The following is a 14,435-nucleotide window of genomic DNA, read 5'->3' as shown; positions in this document are numbered from 1 at the left end:
GACTGAGAGGAGGAGGCGAGAGACAGAGAGAAGGAGGGGAGTGGGAGAGTGCGGTGCACATTCCACACATGCGCACTGTGGGCCCGGGACGAGTCGGCTGCTAAGCAACAGGCAGCGGCGGCAAAAACACCCGGCGGGCCGGATAAATATTTTCGGCGGGCTGCATGCGGCCCGCAGGCCGTAGTTTGAGGACCCCTGCTCTAGACAGAAAATAAAAACCAGGAGTTAAGGGAAAGAATTAAATGTGTGAAATATTGTTCTGGAGTCATCCTGGAGAATGTTTGGATAAGTTCCAGAAATTCCTTCCAGACCTGTTATCTAGCCACAGTGAACCATGGACAGTCACCTCCTGGTCTTGTTCTGGCTCTGCCTGGAACATCTGTCCCCTCTTGGTCTTCTAGGGAATTTATTATTCATCCTTCCAGATTCAATTTGTTGTCATTTCCTGGAGGAAAGCTTCCCCATCCCCTGCCACACACTCCTAGACCTGCAGTTAACCCCCATCTTCCCTTCGCTTCTCATTGTTCGTATTATTATTATCTAGTTATAGGTGTGTTTTCCCCCAGCTGACTGTTGGTTTCTGAGGGGCACAATCTCTAACATCAGTCTCTAGAGTGCTATCTATCATATGGAAGGAACTCTCTAAATGTTTCTAGAATAGCCCCCCCAAAAAAAGAGAAGGGGGATCACTGGATCAAAAGACACAAACATCTTTTTGGTTCTTGACATATCGCAAACTGCCCTCCAAAGGTTTGCATCTATTTACATGCAATCTGCTATGCATAGAATATAGGTCTCACTGCTATTTTATTAAGAGAAACTGTGTCCTAATATTTTAACATGTATTTCTTTACTAATGAGGTTAAATAATTTCCCACAGTTCATCTCACTAATTATAATCCTGTTGAGGGAAAGCCCCAATCTAAATTCAGGGTTGATTCTGAAGAGCTGACACACAGCCTTATTCAAATTCATAAGAGCTTTAATAGGAGAAATTTACATACACAGGCAAAGCAGCTGCTTGCTGCCAGTGGTGGCCGGCCAGGAATAAATCCACACCCTCCCACACCCTCCCCGGACAGGGTCCCTTTTTTATAGGGTTTTAATAGTAAAACTATATGGTGGTAGCCATGGAGATAACCAGAGAGAATAAGGCATTTCTAAGTTAACAGATAACATCAGGCAGTTATCACACTCTACATTCATTAACCTCCTTCCTGGACCTGACGTTTATCTTTGGGTGGCATTCTGGCTTTCTGGGTATTCAGCCCAACCTGAGGCTACAGACAGTTAAACAGTCACAGAAAGTTAAACCGTGAGTCCAACATTTCCCAGACGTCTGTACTGCTGGAGACATATTGCATCTCTGAGCTCCCCTAAAAATCCTCTATCATGAATTTCTCTTTATATGCCAATAATCATTTTCTGACAGCTTGCCAAGGCTACAGCCAAATTTCTTTCTCCCCCCAGATAAGGAGCCACAAATTTCTTTCTTCCCCTAAGCAAGTAGTTAAATGGAGGACTTTTCCCCTACATTCTGTAGATCCATATCAATGTAGCCCAGAAGGTAGTTTACAACCTAAGTTTGTTACAAGGCCTAAGGCAGTTAAGATTCTCCACATTACAGATGTTATTTTCTTTGACAGGAGATACAGATAAGAAATGTCAGACAGTTTTCAGCAGATACCTAAAATTTCTGGAAAAGTGCAAGTCTATAAAAATTATCTTTCTCTCTTATCTCTTGAAATTTGCCAAGTCTGCTTTCTAGAACTTCTCCCCTTAAGCCTCTAGATCAGTGGTTCTCAACCTTCCTAATGCTGCGACCCTTTAATACAGTTCCTCATGTTGTGGTGACCCCCAACCATAAAATTATTTTCGTTGCTACTTCATAACTGTAATTTTGCTACTGTTATGAATCATAATGTAAATATCTGATATGCAGGATGTATTTTCATTGTTACAAATTGAACATAATTAAAGCATAGTGATTAATCACAAAAATAGTATGTAATTATATATGTGTTTTCCGATGGTCTTAGGTGACCCCTGTGAAAGGGTCCTTCGACCCCCAAAGGGGTCTCGACCCACAGGTTGAGAACCACTGCTCTAGATAGAAAAGGAAAGCAGGAGTAGGAGGCAAGTGGTCTTGACAAAGCATAGCTCAAGGATACTTCCACACAGAGAACTTCTTAGCCAGCTTTGCAGTCAGTTGGTTAAGTTGCTCTGATATAAATTTGAAAGACAAAGTATTTTTCTCTAAGAAGGGTGGCCTGCTATCCTATTCTATCCCTATACCTCCCTGGTCTGGGCCTCCCGATTCCTCTGATGGACAGTTATGTAAAGAATGTGTATTATTTTACCACAGTGACAATGACTTTCCACAGTGCATCTACATAACATTTGGGAAAATGTATAAACACTACCTCATGCCACACAATTTGGTTTGGCACAGTTTCATCCAACATTCAGGCTTCGGAGCCTACTCCAGTTAATTTCAAAATGTTATGGGTTGGCTCAACGAGATAGACCACTGACTCAGAATTTAAATTTAAGAGCCTTTATTAAGCTGGCCAGCTGACCACAGCGCCTATCTCCCCCTCTGGGAGATTCGGAGCATGTGGCAGAGATCAAGGGTGCAGTATGATCCTTTATAGCACAACAGTGTTAGAAAAAAATACACTCGGGGAGAACCAAGATGGCGGCATAGGTTAACGCCGGAATTTGCTGCCTTGAACAACTACTTCAAAAGTGAAACTAAAAGACGGAATGGACATCACCCAGAACCACAGGAATGCTGGCTGAGTGGAAGTCCTACAACTAGGAGGAAAGAGAAACGCATACGGACACTCAGAGGAGGCGCAGTGCTGAAGTCAAATTCTGAGGTGCGGAGTGCGCGGAGCGGGCTGGCGGCGGAGGGCACGGTTGGCGTTTTCAATCGGGAGGGAGTCGCAGACTCTGAGCTCCAGATACAGGCGAGTCTTTAGGGACCCAGACTCAAACGGGAGAAGCGGGACTGTCTGGCTTCGGTCAGAGCGAGTGCAGCTTTCTCTCCGAGATTTGCAGCGGGTGCTGGAACTCAGAGAGGCAGAGCCCCTGGGGACAGGACTGAGAGCCGCCATAACTGCTCTCTCCGGCCCACCCTGTTGATCCTGTTCGACCCGCCCCACCCAAGCCCTGCACACAGGCATTTCCCGGATAGCCTCAGGCAAAGACTAGATTAGCACCTCCCTAGAGGACAGAAGTTCTCTCACTGCTGACACAGCTGATTCTCATAGCCACTTGGCCTGGAGGTCAAACCCTCCCTGGAATTAGCTACAACAATCAAGATTTAACTATAAGACTTCGAACAAAGACCACTAGGGGGTGCACCAAGGAAGCATAACAAAATGCGGAGACAAAGAAACAGGACAAAATTGTCAATGGAAGATATAGAGTTCAGAACCACACTTTTAAGGTCTCTCAAGAACTGTTTAGAAGCCGCCGATAAACTTAATGAGATCTACAAGAAAACTAATGAGACCCTCGATGTTACATTGGGGAACCAACTAGAAATTAAGCATACACGGACTGAAATAACGAATATTATACAGACACCCAACAGCAGACCAGAGGAGCGCAAGAATCAAGTCAATGATTTGAAATGCGAGGAAGCAAAAAACACCCAACCGGAAAAGCAAAATGAAAAAAGAATCCAAAAATGCGAGGATAGTGTAAGGAGCCTCTGGGACAGCTTCAAGCGTACCAACATCAGAATTATAGGGGTGCCAGAAGATGAGAGAGAGCAAGATATTGAAAACCTATTTGAAGAAATAATGACAGAAAACTTCCCCCACCTGGTGAAAGAAATGGACTTACAGGTCCAAGAAGCGTGGAGAACCCCAAACAAAAGGAATCCAAAGAGGACCACACCAAGACACATCATAATTAAAATGCCAAGAGCAAAAGATAAAGAGAGAATCTTAAAAGCAGCAAGAGAAAGACAGTCAGTTACCTACAAGGGAATACCCATACGACTGTCAGCTGATTTCTCAACAGAAACTTTGCAGGCCAGAAGGGAGTGGCAAGAAATATTCAAAGTGATGAATACCAAGAACCTACAACCAAGATTACTTTACCCAGCAAAGCTATCATTCAGAATTGAAGGTCAGATAAAGAGCTTCACAGATAAGGAAAAGCTAAAGGAGTTCATCACCACCAAACCAGGATTATATGAAATGCTGAAAGGTATCCTTTAAGAAGAGGAAGAGGAAGAAAAAGGTAAAGATACAAATTATGAACAACAAATATGCATCTATCAACAAGTGAATCTAAGAATCAAGTGAATAAATAATCTGATGAACAGAATGAACTGGTGATTATAATAGAATCAGGGACATAGAAAGGGAATGGACTGACTATTCTTGGGGGGGGAAGGGGTGTGGGAGATGGGGGAAGAGACTGGACAAAAATCGTGCACCTATGGATGAGGACAGTGGGTGGGGAGTGAGGGCGGAGGGTGGGGCGGGAACTGGGAGGAGGGGAGTTATGGGGGGGAAAAAAGAGGAACAAATGTAATAATCTGAACAATAAAGATTTTTTTAAAAAAAAGAAAAAGAAAAAAATACAAAGCATTCCATTAGCTGTTCCTTAGAAGTTCACAGAAAGTTCATAAGCACAAAGGGGGGGTAAACAGAGTCACACCTGGCTGGAGCATATCATAACACATTGTTTTTCTAAGACAACCTAGCAATTTTTCTTCCATGGTTCCTAACCCTAATACAATCCTTCTTCATATCCTGACACAATTCCTCTCCATACGTCAGTCCCTCACCCTAGCACATTCCCTACTGGTCTTATGCCCGAATCAAATCTTTGATTCAGTGCCCTCCTCTACGATATGAAATTGAGGAGTCATTTGGCAATGTAGGGTCGAGCCACCGGGGAAGAGTCCGGCATTTGATGGTGAAGAATTGGCTCGGCTGCTGACATAGAGTCTTAGTTCCCATGTCTTTCTTCTTCCCATTGGTCAGTTCACCAGGTGAGAGGCATGAGGAGGACGGGGTTACAATTTCCAGTGCCTCTTTCCTGCGACTTTGATGGCGGTTGGAGTGCTCAGCACCACCTGGTAGGGTCCATCCCATCTAGATCGTGGCGCTTCACCCAGACGAGATCACCCAGAGAGAAGGCAGGCTGTGTTGGACTGGATCTCAGCACGTCCTCCTCCCGTATGGCTCTCACCACCCGTTGTGCTGACATGGCGCTGCTCTGCAAAGCCTGTAAGGACTTAAGCAAATTTTGGGTAGGCAGCCGGGCAATTTTTTCCTCCCTTAGGCAGGGAAGAAGAGGTGGTGGCCTGCCAAACATAATTTCAAAAGGGATGAGTCCTTTTATATACGGAGTACATCTAGCTCTGAGGAGGGCAAAAGGAAGGAGACTTACCCAGTTTTCGCCAGTCTCTAATTTTAACTTAGTTAATGTTTCCTTTAAGATCCGATTTATCGCCAAAACCGGTTTGGCTCAGTGGATAGAGCGTCAGCCTGCGGACTGAAAGGTCCCAGGTTCGATTCCGGTCAAGGGCATGTACCTGGGTTGCGGGCATATCCCCAGTGGGAGATGTGCAGGAGGCAGCTGATCGATGTTTCTCTCTCATCGATGTTTCTAACTCTCTATCTCTCTCCCTTCCTCTCTGTGAAAAATCAATAAAATATATTTTAAAAAAAAAAAAAAAAAAGATCCGATTTATCCTCTCTATCTGTCCAGAACTCTGTGGTCTATAAACATAATGCAATTTCCAAGTAACTCTCAGGGCCTTAACTATGGATTGTAACTTTGGCGATAAACGCCAGGCCATCGTCGGACCCCATATATAGTGGTAGGCTAAACCGGGGGACGATTTTAGTGAGGAGTTTTCTAACTACTACCTGTGCTGTCTCTGCCTTGGTTGAGTATGCCTCAGGCCAGCCAGAGAAGGTATTAATGAAAACCAGCAAGTATTTATACCCTCCTTGTCCTCCTGGTATCTCGGTGAAATCCACTTCCCAGTGTTCTCCGGGGTTCTGACCTCGGAATCGCTGTCCCGGCGTGGCGACAACAGGGAGCCCTTGATTCACCCGGGCACACACTTGGCACCCCCTGGCCAAGTCTTGGGATATTTTCTGGGATGTAAAATTCTCTTCCCAGTAGTTCTGATAGCTTCGTTCCCCCCAGGTGGGTGCTCTAGTGGGCCTGGGAAGCGATGGTCCACCCCAGGGCTTCTGGCACTGTAGGCCTCCCATCTGGCAGAATTAGCCACCCAGCCTCTCCTTCCCGGGCCCTTAGTTTCTCAGCTAGCCTCTGCTCCTCTGGCAGATGAGTAGGTTTCTCTGGGAGCCTTCGTGCTGGCAGGGCTACGAGAACTTCTAGGGGCCCTACTGGTCTTTTAGCCACTTCCTTGGCCTCCTGAAAGGGCAGTGTGAGGAGATATATCCTTGCAGTCCCTGGGTAGGTCTGGCAGGACGAGTGCCGGGGCGCTCACCAGGGCTTTTTAGATCTCCCCTGGCTCCACCTCATGTCACTACTGCCGCCCCGCATACCGCATACCAGGTACCTTCCTCTACGAAGCTGCTCCCCTGCTCCCGTAGGTGTAGAGGGTCTCATGCAGATTCTGCAGGGGCTGGTCCACAAGGTCTTCGCGGAGGGAAGTGAGGGTAGTCAGTGTCTCCTCACATTCATGCAAAGGGGCCTCTGCCTTCTCGTCAGGGAGGAGTGTGGCCGGGTTCAAGGCAGCTGTTTTCAGGAAGCTAAAATGTTTGCTCTTTTTCCCTTTCCCCACCAGAGGGCCTGAGTGAGTGCTATGAGTTCCACAAGGAAGTCCACCTTTTGGCCCCCCACTGTCAGGGTCATTCTGGGCTTCTGGGGGCCAGCTGAGCCCCGACAACCCCAATCCACCTCCTCCACCAGCACGGGAGGGAGTCGGTTCCCCCGCACGTTCAGGGCACTCCCTTTTCCAATGTTCTTCCTTTCTGCAAAATGCACATTGATTTTTCCCAAGCCTGGGTTGGACTACTTTTCTTCCGCTAGGCTTTTCTTTGCCCTTGTTGTCTCTCTGGCCCATTGGGCCTCCCTCCTTGCTCAGGGCCAGGAGGACCTTGGCTATCCGGGTGTTTAAACCTGCCATCGGGTCCTCCCGATTGTCAAAAACCTTCTGGGCCACCTCAACCAACTTAGAGATTGATTTCCCCTCAAAGCCTTCTAACTTCTGTCATTTTTTTCTAATATTTGGGGCCGACTGGGAAACAAATACAACATTGACAGCCCTCCGACTTTCCGGGGCATCAGGGTTAGGCACCTGGACTGTCTCTGTCACTTTAGAGAGGTTTGTGGGTCTCCAAGCAGCAGCTCGGATGCCCCCAATAGAGTCTGGCAATACCGATCGAGAGCCTCCTTTCCCCTGTCACTATTGGGGTTCCAGTTGGGTTGCCTGGAGGGAAACACAGCCCTTAATCTGTACTAAAGGAGCTTTATTTCCCTACAGGGTCTTATATGTCACAGGACCTCACAGGGTCTGTAATTCCTGTAACAGAGGGCTAGTATTCATCACTTTATTAACCCCCTCTGTTCTAGACAGGCCTTTCCCAGTTTCCTACAGTTGAGGTTTTGTGCCACCCCTGGCATGGGCGTGGTCACACAAGCCTGTAAGACAGCATACAGGTTGCTAACTGTCAACTCTTTCTCAATAGAGACCAAAATTTAATGGGTATTCTTCTTTGCCCACCTGGGCAACTGCCCTCTCGGCAGCTAGACACCCTTTACTTTTTGGGTTCACCCCACATAGCCTTCTTCCAGGACAGTTTACACATAGGCCAGTTCTTCTTTCTAGCCACAAATACAGTTTGTTCAATTTCCTTAAAATGTATTCTGGCACAGGAGAAAGTTGTTTTGCTGTGCACAGGTAGCTTAACCCCTATACAACTGGGCTCGGACCTCTGCCTAGCAAACTGCAGTCTAGAAGTTCAATATGCAGCCTCCGGTCCTCCTAACCCAACGAGGTTTCGGCCAGTCTCTGAGTCAGACTTCTCCTCTCTTGGAGAATTTCAAAGTCCTGATGGCTCCCAGGTCTAGGGAGAGTGCCCTTTTCTTAACTCTGTTTATTAGTTACAGGGCCCTGCTTTCCTTGTCTTCCCACCAGTCCCCTTTATGGCAGAGCAGCGACCAGGCCTCTTTGAAGGGAGTGTACTGGAAGGGGATAGCAGCCCCTCCTCTTCCAGCAGCAACAGGTACTAAACCCTTTCAGTACATTTGCAAGCAGGGAGCTTTTACTAGCTCTATCTGCAGTTTTCATAGATCTCAGGCTTGCTACTCTATTTCTGGGGCTGTAGGAAGGCTAGTACCAATCATTGGCTTAGGGCTTAACTACTGTAGCCTGCAAGCCAAAGGCCTAAGTATTTTCTTGCTGCTGCTGCTGCTTCTTATTTTAGGGCCACTGCAGGCAGCTCAGGCATCCAGCCCCCCTTCTTTGATCATTTACTCCCCAATTTGGTCTGGAGCTGGGAATAGTGGCTCGGTCTGCCTTGCTTCCCCAGAGGGCTGCCTGTCTAGCCCCAGATCTAGAGGGCCGGCCTGCCGTAGTGGCAACATAGGAACTGCAGGACTGGCGGATGTCGCAAGGTCCTGCAGGTTCTCCCCCTCTCTCCCTAAAGGACCGGGGGAGCCTTTCCCTTCTGGGGCCCGGCCAAAAGAATTGTCTGTCTCTGTCCCAATTTTCCCCTTGGGAGGCAACCCTCATCCACCGGGGTTTCTTGGACAATATGTCAATCTAAACCTGAATATAAGGAATTTGATCAGGATGCCCTGGGCGGCCGTATATGACATAATGGACCCGGTAGGCAGCAGTCAGATCAAAAGACCCTGCATCCGGCCACCCCTCCTGAAAAGTGGGCCACTCCCATTCACAGAATGGCTGTAAATCAAAAGCATTAACATTATAACTTTTAAATCTACCCCAGAACTTCAGTTTAATACAGTAAATTACAACCCAGGTAAGAGCAACTGATAGACAGAAATCTTTATTAACTAAGTAAGCTGATTCCCCTTTAACAGTGAGCAAAAGACTCTGAGAAAAAATAATTCTCGCAGCTGCAAGAGGCTTTGAAGACTATTAAAGGGGCCGGCCCAAACATTCAGCCAAGCGTATCAACAGAAAGCAGAATAAATCAAAGTAGCTTTTACTTTACATAGACCAGTAATGATTTACACTTTCTTAGTAGATCAGCCCAGGCTGGAGCTGTATCCAGTCCTCCTTCTCTGTAGTAATTTGGCTAGTCCCAAACAAACAAACTTTTTCCCGACCCCATGATGATCGGTGGTGAGAGACAGACAAGGGAGGGGGTGACCTGTTTTCACAGATCCTCATGCAGGTGCCCGCCTGGCCGCGTCCCTTGGGAGCTTAGATTCGTCATAGCTAAGGTGCACCCGTATAAACCCCGGGCCTGGTCACCTCCACATGGGGGTGAGTCACCGTTATGCCATATGACGAATCGCGGAACCGCAGGTTGGGGCCCACTCGGACTCCGTAACCAAAGTCATGGAGCCACACAAAGGAGAGGAGAGGGCAGGCCCCCTCCCTCCACACTCACACACTTTCACCAGACATTCACTCAGAGTTTAAACAATCCACCCAATTCCTAACAATTTCCCAATTCCTGAGGGAGCTCTATAGCTTCCCGGGAGGTGATCAAGCTCCCCTTCCACTCACCTGGAGTGGGCCTGACTGACAGGGGGTCGACGAAGATGACTGACCCTATCCCATTTGACAAAGACAAAATAAATCAGCCAAATGCAACCTAAGGTTGCCCGGAACCTGCAGCTCACCCCTTGAAGTCCTGAAAATTTTCAAAAAACATTGCAGCAGGGTGTACACAGAAGCAGACAACTTTTTGACAATAAACACCAAGACAAACAAATACCAGACAGACAAACCCAGTGCAGCCTACAGCAGCACGAACCAGGGACCCCGGCCACCGTCGTGGCCGCGGGTCAGGACCAGGAGTACCGCTGCGTCCAGCCCTCCCTATAGGTCCTTCCGTGGGACGTCCCAATTCCTGTTTAACGACCGGTCCTTACCTCTCTCGAGAGTCCAGGTGGCTCGGTTTCCGAATCAAAAGTTTTGGGTGGAGTGGAGGCCTCCTTGGTAGTTGTTCTCCACAGGTGTGGGGTATCTCACTGAGTGCCCGGCGACAAGTGGGGGAGAGCCTCCTTGCCTTGAATAGGGGGTCCCTCTCCTCCCTGCCGGGTATCTCGCTGCGGGCCTCCAAATGTTATGGGTTGGCTCAGCGAGATAGACCACCGACTCAGAATTTAAATTTAAGAGCCTTTATTAAGCTGGCCAGCTGACCACAGCGCCTATCTCCCCCTCTGGGAGATTCGGAGCATGTGGCAGAGATCAAGGGTGCAGTATGATCCTTTATAGCAAAACAGTGTTAGAAAGAAATACAAAGCATTCCATTAGCTGTTCCTTAGAAGTTCACAGAAAGTTCATAAGCACAAAGGGGGGGTAAACAGAGTCACACCTGGCTGGAGCATATCATAACACATTGTTTTTCTAAGACAATCTAGCAATTTTTCTTCCATGGTTCCTAACCCTAATACAATCCTTCTTCATATCCTGACACAATTCCTCTCCATACATCAGTCCCTCACCCTAGCACAAAAGTTCACAATCAATCTATCAATCCCCATTCAGAACAGAGCTATTTATCCCTTGCTCTCTGAAGAAACAGTGTTCTTACAATCTGAACTCAGGACCCAGCCTTCATGGTTTAAGTAGAAATTACCCTCCTTATATCCATACAAAGGCAAATTTAAGATTTTATCTGTATTTGTTTGGAGAACATTCCTAAATGTTGGTCTCTTCATGGTCAACAATTCTAAACTTTTCCTGCCTTGAAAGCTTTTCCCCACTATCTGTACTCTAATGCACCTCTTCTTAAAATTCACCAACTATATGGTGAGCCATATCTCTTTCAGACATTCATCCCATTCACACAGAATATATTTCATCAGATACTTCTCAGGAATCTACTGACTACCTGACTTTGTCTAAGTGCTAAAGATACAGCCAGAACTGCCCTTAGACCCAGGAAGAGGGGCCCCTTCCCTGGGCCTCACATTTAAGAAAGCCTCAATGTAACAAACATAAATATATAAAATAATAAATATATTAAAGAATACAGAGAACCTGGACATTATGACTTAGTGGTTGAGCATCGACCTATGAACCAAAAGGTCAAGGTTCGATTCCTGATCAGGGTACATGCCCGAATTGCAGCCTTGATCCCCAGTGTGGGGCATGCAGGAGGCAGCTGATCAATGATTCTCTCTCATCATTGATGTTTCTATCTCTCTCCCCCGCTCCCTACTTCTCTGAAGTAAATAAAAACATATGTTAAAAAGAATACAGAGATCCCTCTGTCACTTGGGATCCAGTGTAGCCCATAATTCTCAGCTTTCATGACTGACATGGCTCTAATTCAAGGGTAATTCAAGGGAAACATCTCCATATATCTTGCCCAGATCTTTAAAAGGAAACTACATCTAGGTGACAAGACTGCTTATAGATGGTGCCACTGCCAGGATTGCAGACAGACACCGCTTCCATATATTGGAAGGATCTGGACAGCAGAAACATATTGATAAAAGAGAACACTAACTTATCAAATTCTTTCTTTCAGATTGCATGACTGCAATGTATTTCATGGTGCCAAGCATCTATTTTCTTGTTTCCCCTCACGTTCCAATGCACAGTTCCAAAGGTACTCACAAATTAGTACAATATTCCCAAAGTTGTACGTGGCAGCTGATGCACATTTTGCAATACTCAACAATTTCTTTACTCTTAAATTTGTATATATGTAGATTTGGATAACATGTGTGAAACTTTTTCTTACAATAACGTTCTTTTAATGAAGATTTTTAAAAAATCAAAGAAACAGTATAAAGAAAACAAAAGTGAGAAAAAACAAATTTACATAGCTAACAATCTCCCCATATTGTGAGAACACACAGGTGATGTCCCTGTGGGTCAGTTCATAAGGAAGACCTCCAAGGGAAATCCAGGGACTGTCTTTGTACTGGGAGTGCCAGGACACCTGATGGACCACACCCAGTTGGGCCTCACATGCATTCAGCTCATTGATCAGCTTCACTTTAGTTAAAGGGTTCATCTCTGCAGGTCGGGATTTCTTCAACAAATCCTTCTCTTCTGGAGCTGCACCCAGGAATGTTAGCCCTCTACCAGCTGCCAGGAGACTGAAGCTGAACGAAGTTGGGGCAGGGCTTTTCTATTCTCCCTGACAATTGGAATGACCACGTGACTCAGTTCTGACCGAGGGGCCTTCTGGGAAGCTAACTGGGTAAAAAGGCAACACTTCAGAAAAGAAAGTCCTCTTTCCTCACCAACCAGCTAAGTGTCTTCTGATTTTGAATGCAGCATTGATGTCTGGAATGGTAGTAGTCTTGTTACAAGAAAGACAAATTTACCTAGTTTTGCTACTTCATGAGACACAGCTAGACTTTTCTACAAGTTGAGCAAACAACTATACAGTAATATTTAAATCAATCCATTTGCTTTATACAAAGGAAACACCCTCACACAGTAGATCTCATAATGCCTTGGGGAACAAACACCCATGTGATGCTTTAGGATTTTAATATATTGACAAATATTAAAAGTCAAACAAGTTTAGAAATGTCTTCGTAGGGAATTTCCTCCACTCTGCATCTTTTGAAAGGGCCAGTTTCGATGACTATAGTAGCTGAAAAGGTCTTCTCATTGATGAATTCTAAGGTACCTTCATTTCCTCTGTAGCCTCCGTTTAAAACGAGAATTATTTTTCCTAGCGCTGGAATTACTGTTTCTAAATGAGTCTAGTCAAATTTCAGCTTGTCTCCAGAGTCAATCATCTCTACAACCACTGTCTATTTGTCAGTTACTTCCTTACTAGTGCCCTTTCTGTTATGTCTCTTCCAGATTTTGGGTTATAATTTTCACAATGATTTCAGGCTACAGCCAGCAATCTGTTCGGGCAGCTCTTTTCTTTCCCTCTTCCATCTCCATGATCTCATCCGGTGCAGATTTTCTTTTCTTCTTTTCTTTTGGTTGCACTGAGCTATGGGAAGATTCCACTTCACTGACACTGCCATCCCTATCACCTTCAATGCACTTGGTCCCAAAGAACTTGACTTGGGAGATGTTGCTGTTGAACTCCGTGCTCTTTTATTCCAATTAAATGTCACTTTCTCATCATCATTTTCTCTGCTTAATTCTGCCCAAATAGGGGCCTCCTTTGCTTTCCCTTCCAGACCTCTTCTCACCTGTTGTTCAATAAACTTGGCAATTTTTTCTTCATCATCAAGGCCCTGCTTTTTCTTTCTCTCTAGCTCCAGTTGCCAGCAGATGGTTTCTGGGTCCCTGTCGATGTACTGAATACACCAGCCTTTGGGCATCTTGTCTACTTTGCACAAGCCTTCTCTGACCAGCCACTTGTGAAATCCATCAGAGTTCCCACTGAGTGGTATTCATGTGGAAGTGCTCTCAGCTACTGATATACTCATCATAACCACGTTGTTGTGAACTCTCTTTGTGCCAAAGCATGGCCTGAGAAGTTCTAGAACAGCGGTTCTCAACCTGTGGGTCGCGACCCCTTTGGGTGTCGAACGACCCTTTCACAGGAGTCACCTAAGACCATCGGAAAACACATATATAATTACATATTGTTTTTGTGATTAATCACTATGCTTTAATGATGTTCAATTTGTAACAATGAATATACATCCTGCATAGCAGATATTTACATTACGATTCATAACAGTAGCAAAATTACAGTTATGAAGTAGTAACGAAAATAATTTTATGTTTGGGGGTCACCACAACATGAGGAACTGTATTAAAGGGTCGCGGCATTAGGAAGGTTGAGAACCACTGTTCTAGAAAGTCATTTTGGAATTCCTCTAAAAAATAATCGGTAAACTGCTGAGGATTTTCTGAAGCCAGCAACAGTTGTCTCTGAGGAGATTCAGACAAACAGTGACACTTAAAGCCATTCTCATCCCGGCAGTGCTTCTAGCACATCTGGCAGCACCAGGGCAGCTTCTGAAGCCCCTTGGATTTCATCCCGTTGGCAATAGCTTTAGGGGTAAGAAAATCTGACTTCCCCATCGTGACCATCCACAGCAATGAGATAACCTTCTGGAGCCCAGTGTCCTGGACCTGACAACCTGAAGGGGAGCTGGGCTGACAGGGTGGGCGGGGCCACTACCTCTTTTCTTTTGGATTTCCCTTACCTTGTGTACACCTTTATAAGTGGTCCCTTTGTTAAACTCTCCTCAATTACGCCATTTGATTGTAACTTTTGTTTCCACATACAGCAATCTAGCCCTTTATTCATCCCCTCATTCTTCCATTGCCCTCAAAAATTATG

The 14,435-nt window shown here is 45.8% G+C and overlaps 1 pseudogene; it reads right to left on the bottom strand.

The window, feature by feature from the left end:
• Positions 1–12,687: 12,687 nt before the first annotated feature.
• On the bottom strand, positions 12,688–14,173 carry LOC118673594 (annotated as a pseudogene).
• Between the last annotated feature and the right edge of the window lie 262 nt (positions 14,174–14,435).

Source organism: Myotis myotis, unplaced genomic scaffold (genome assembly GCF_014108235.1).
Source record: "Myotis myotis isolate mMyoMyo1 unplaced genomic scaffold, mMyoMyo1.p scaffold_m19_p_1, whole genome shotgun sequence".
Lineage (NCBI taxonomy): Eukaryota > Metazoa > Chordata > Mammalia > Chiroptera > Vespertilionidae > Myotis > Myotis myotis.
The sequence above is the reverse complement of the archived record's forward strand: the minus strand, read 5'-3'. Positions and strand labels throughout refer to the sequence as shown.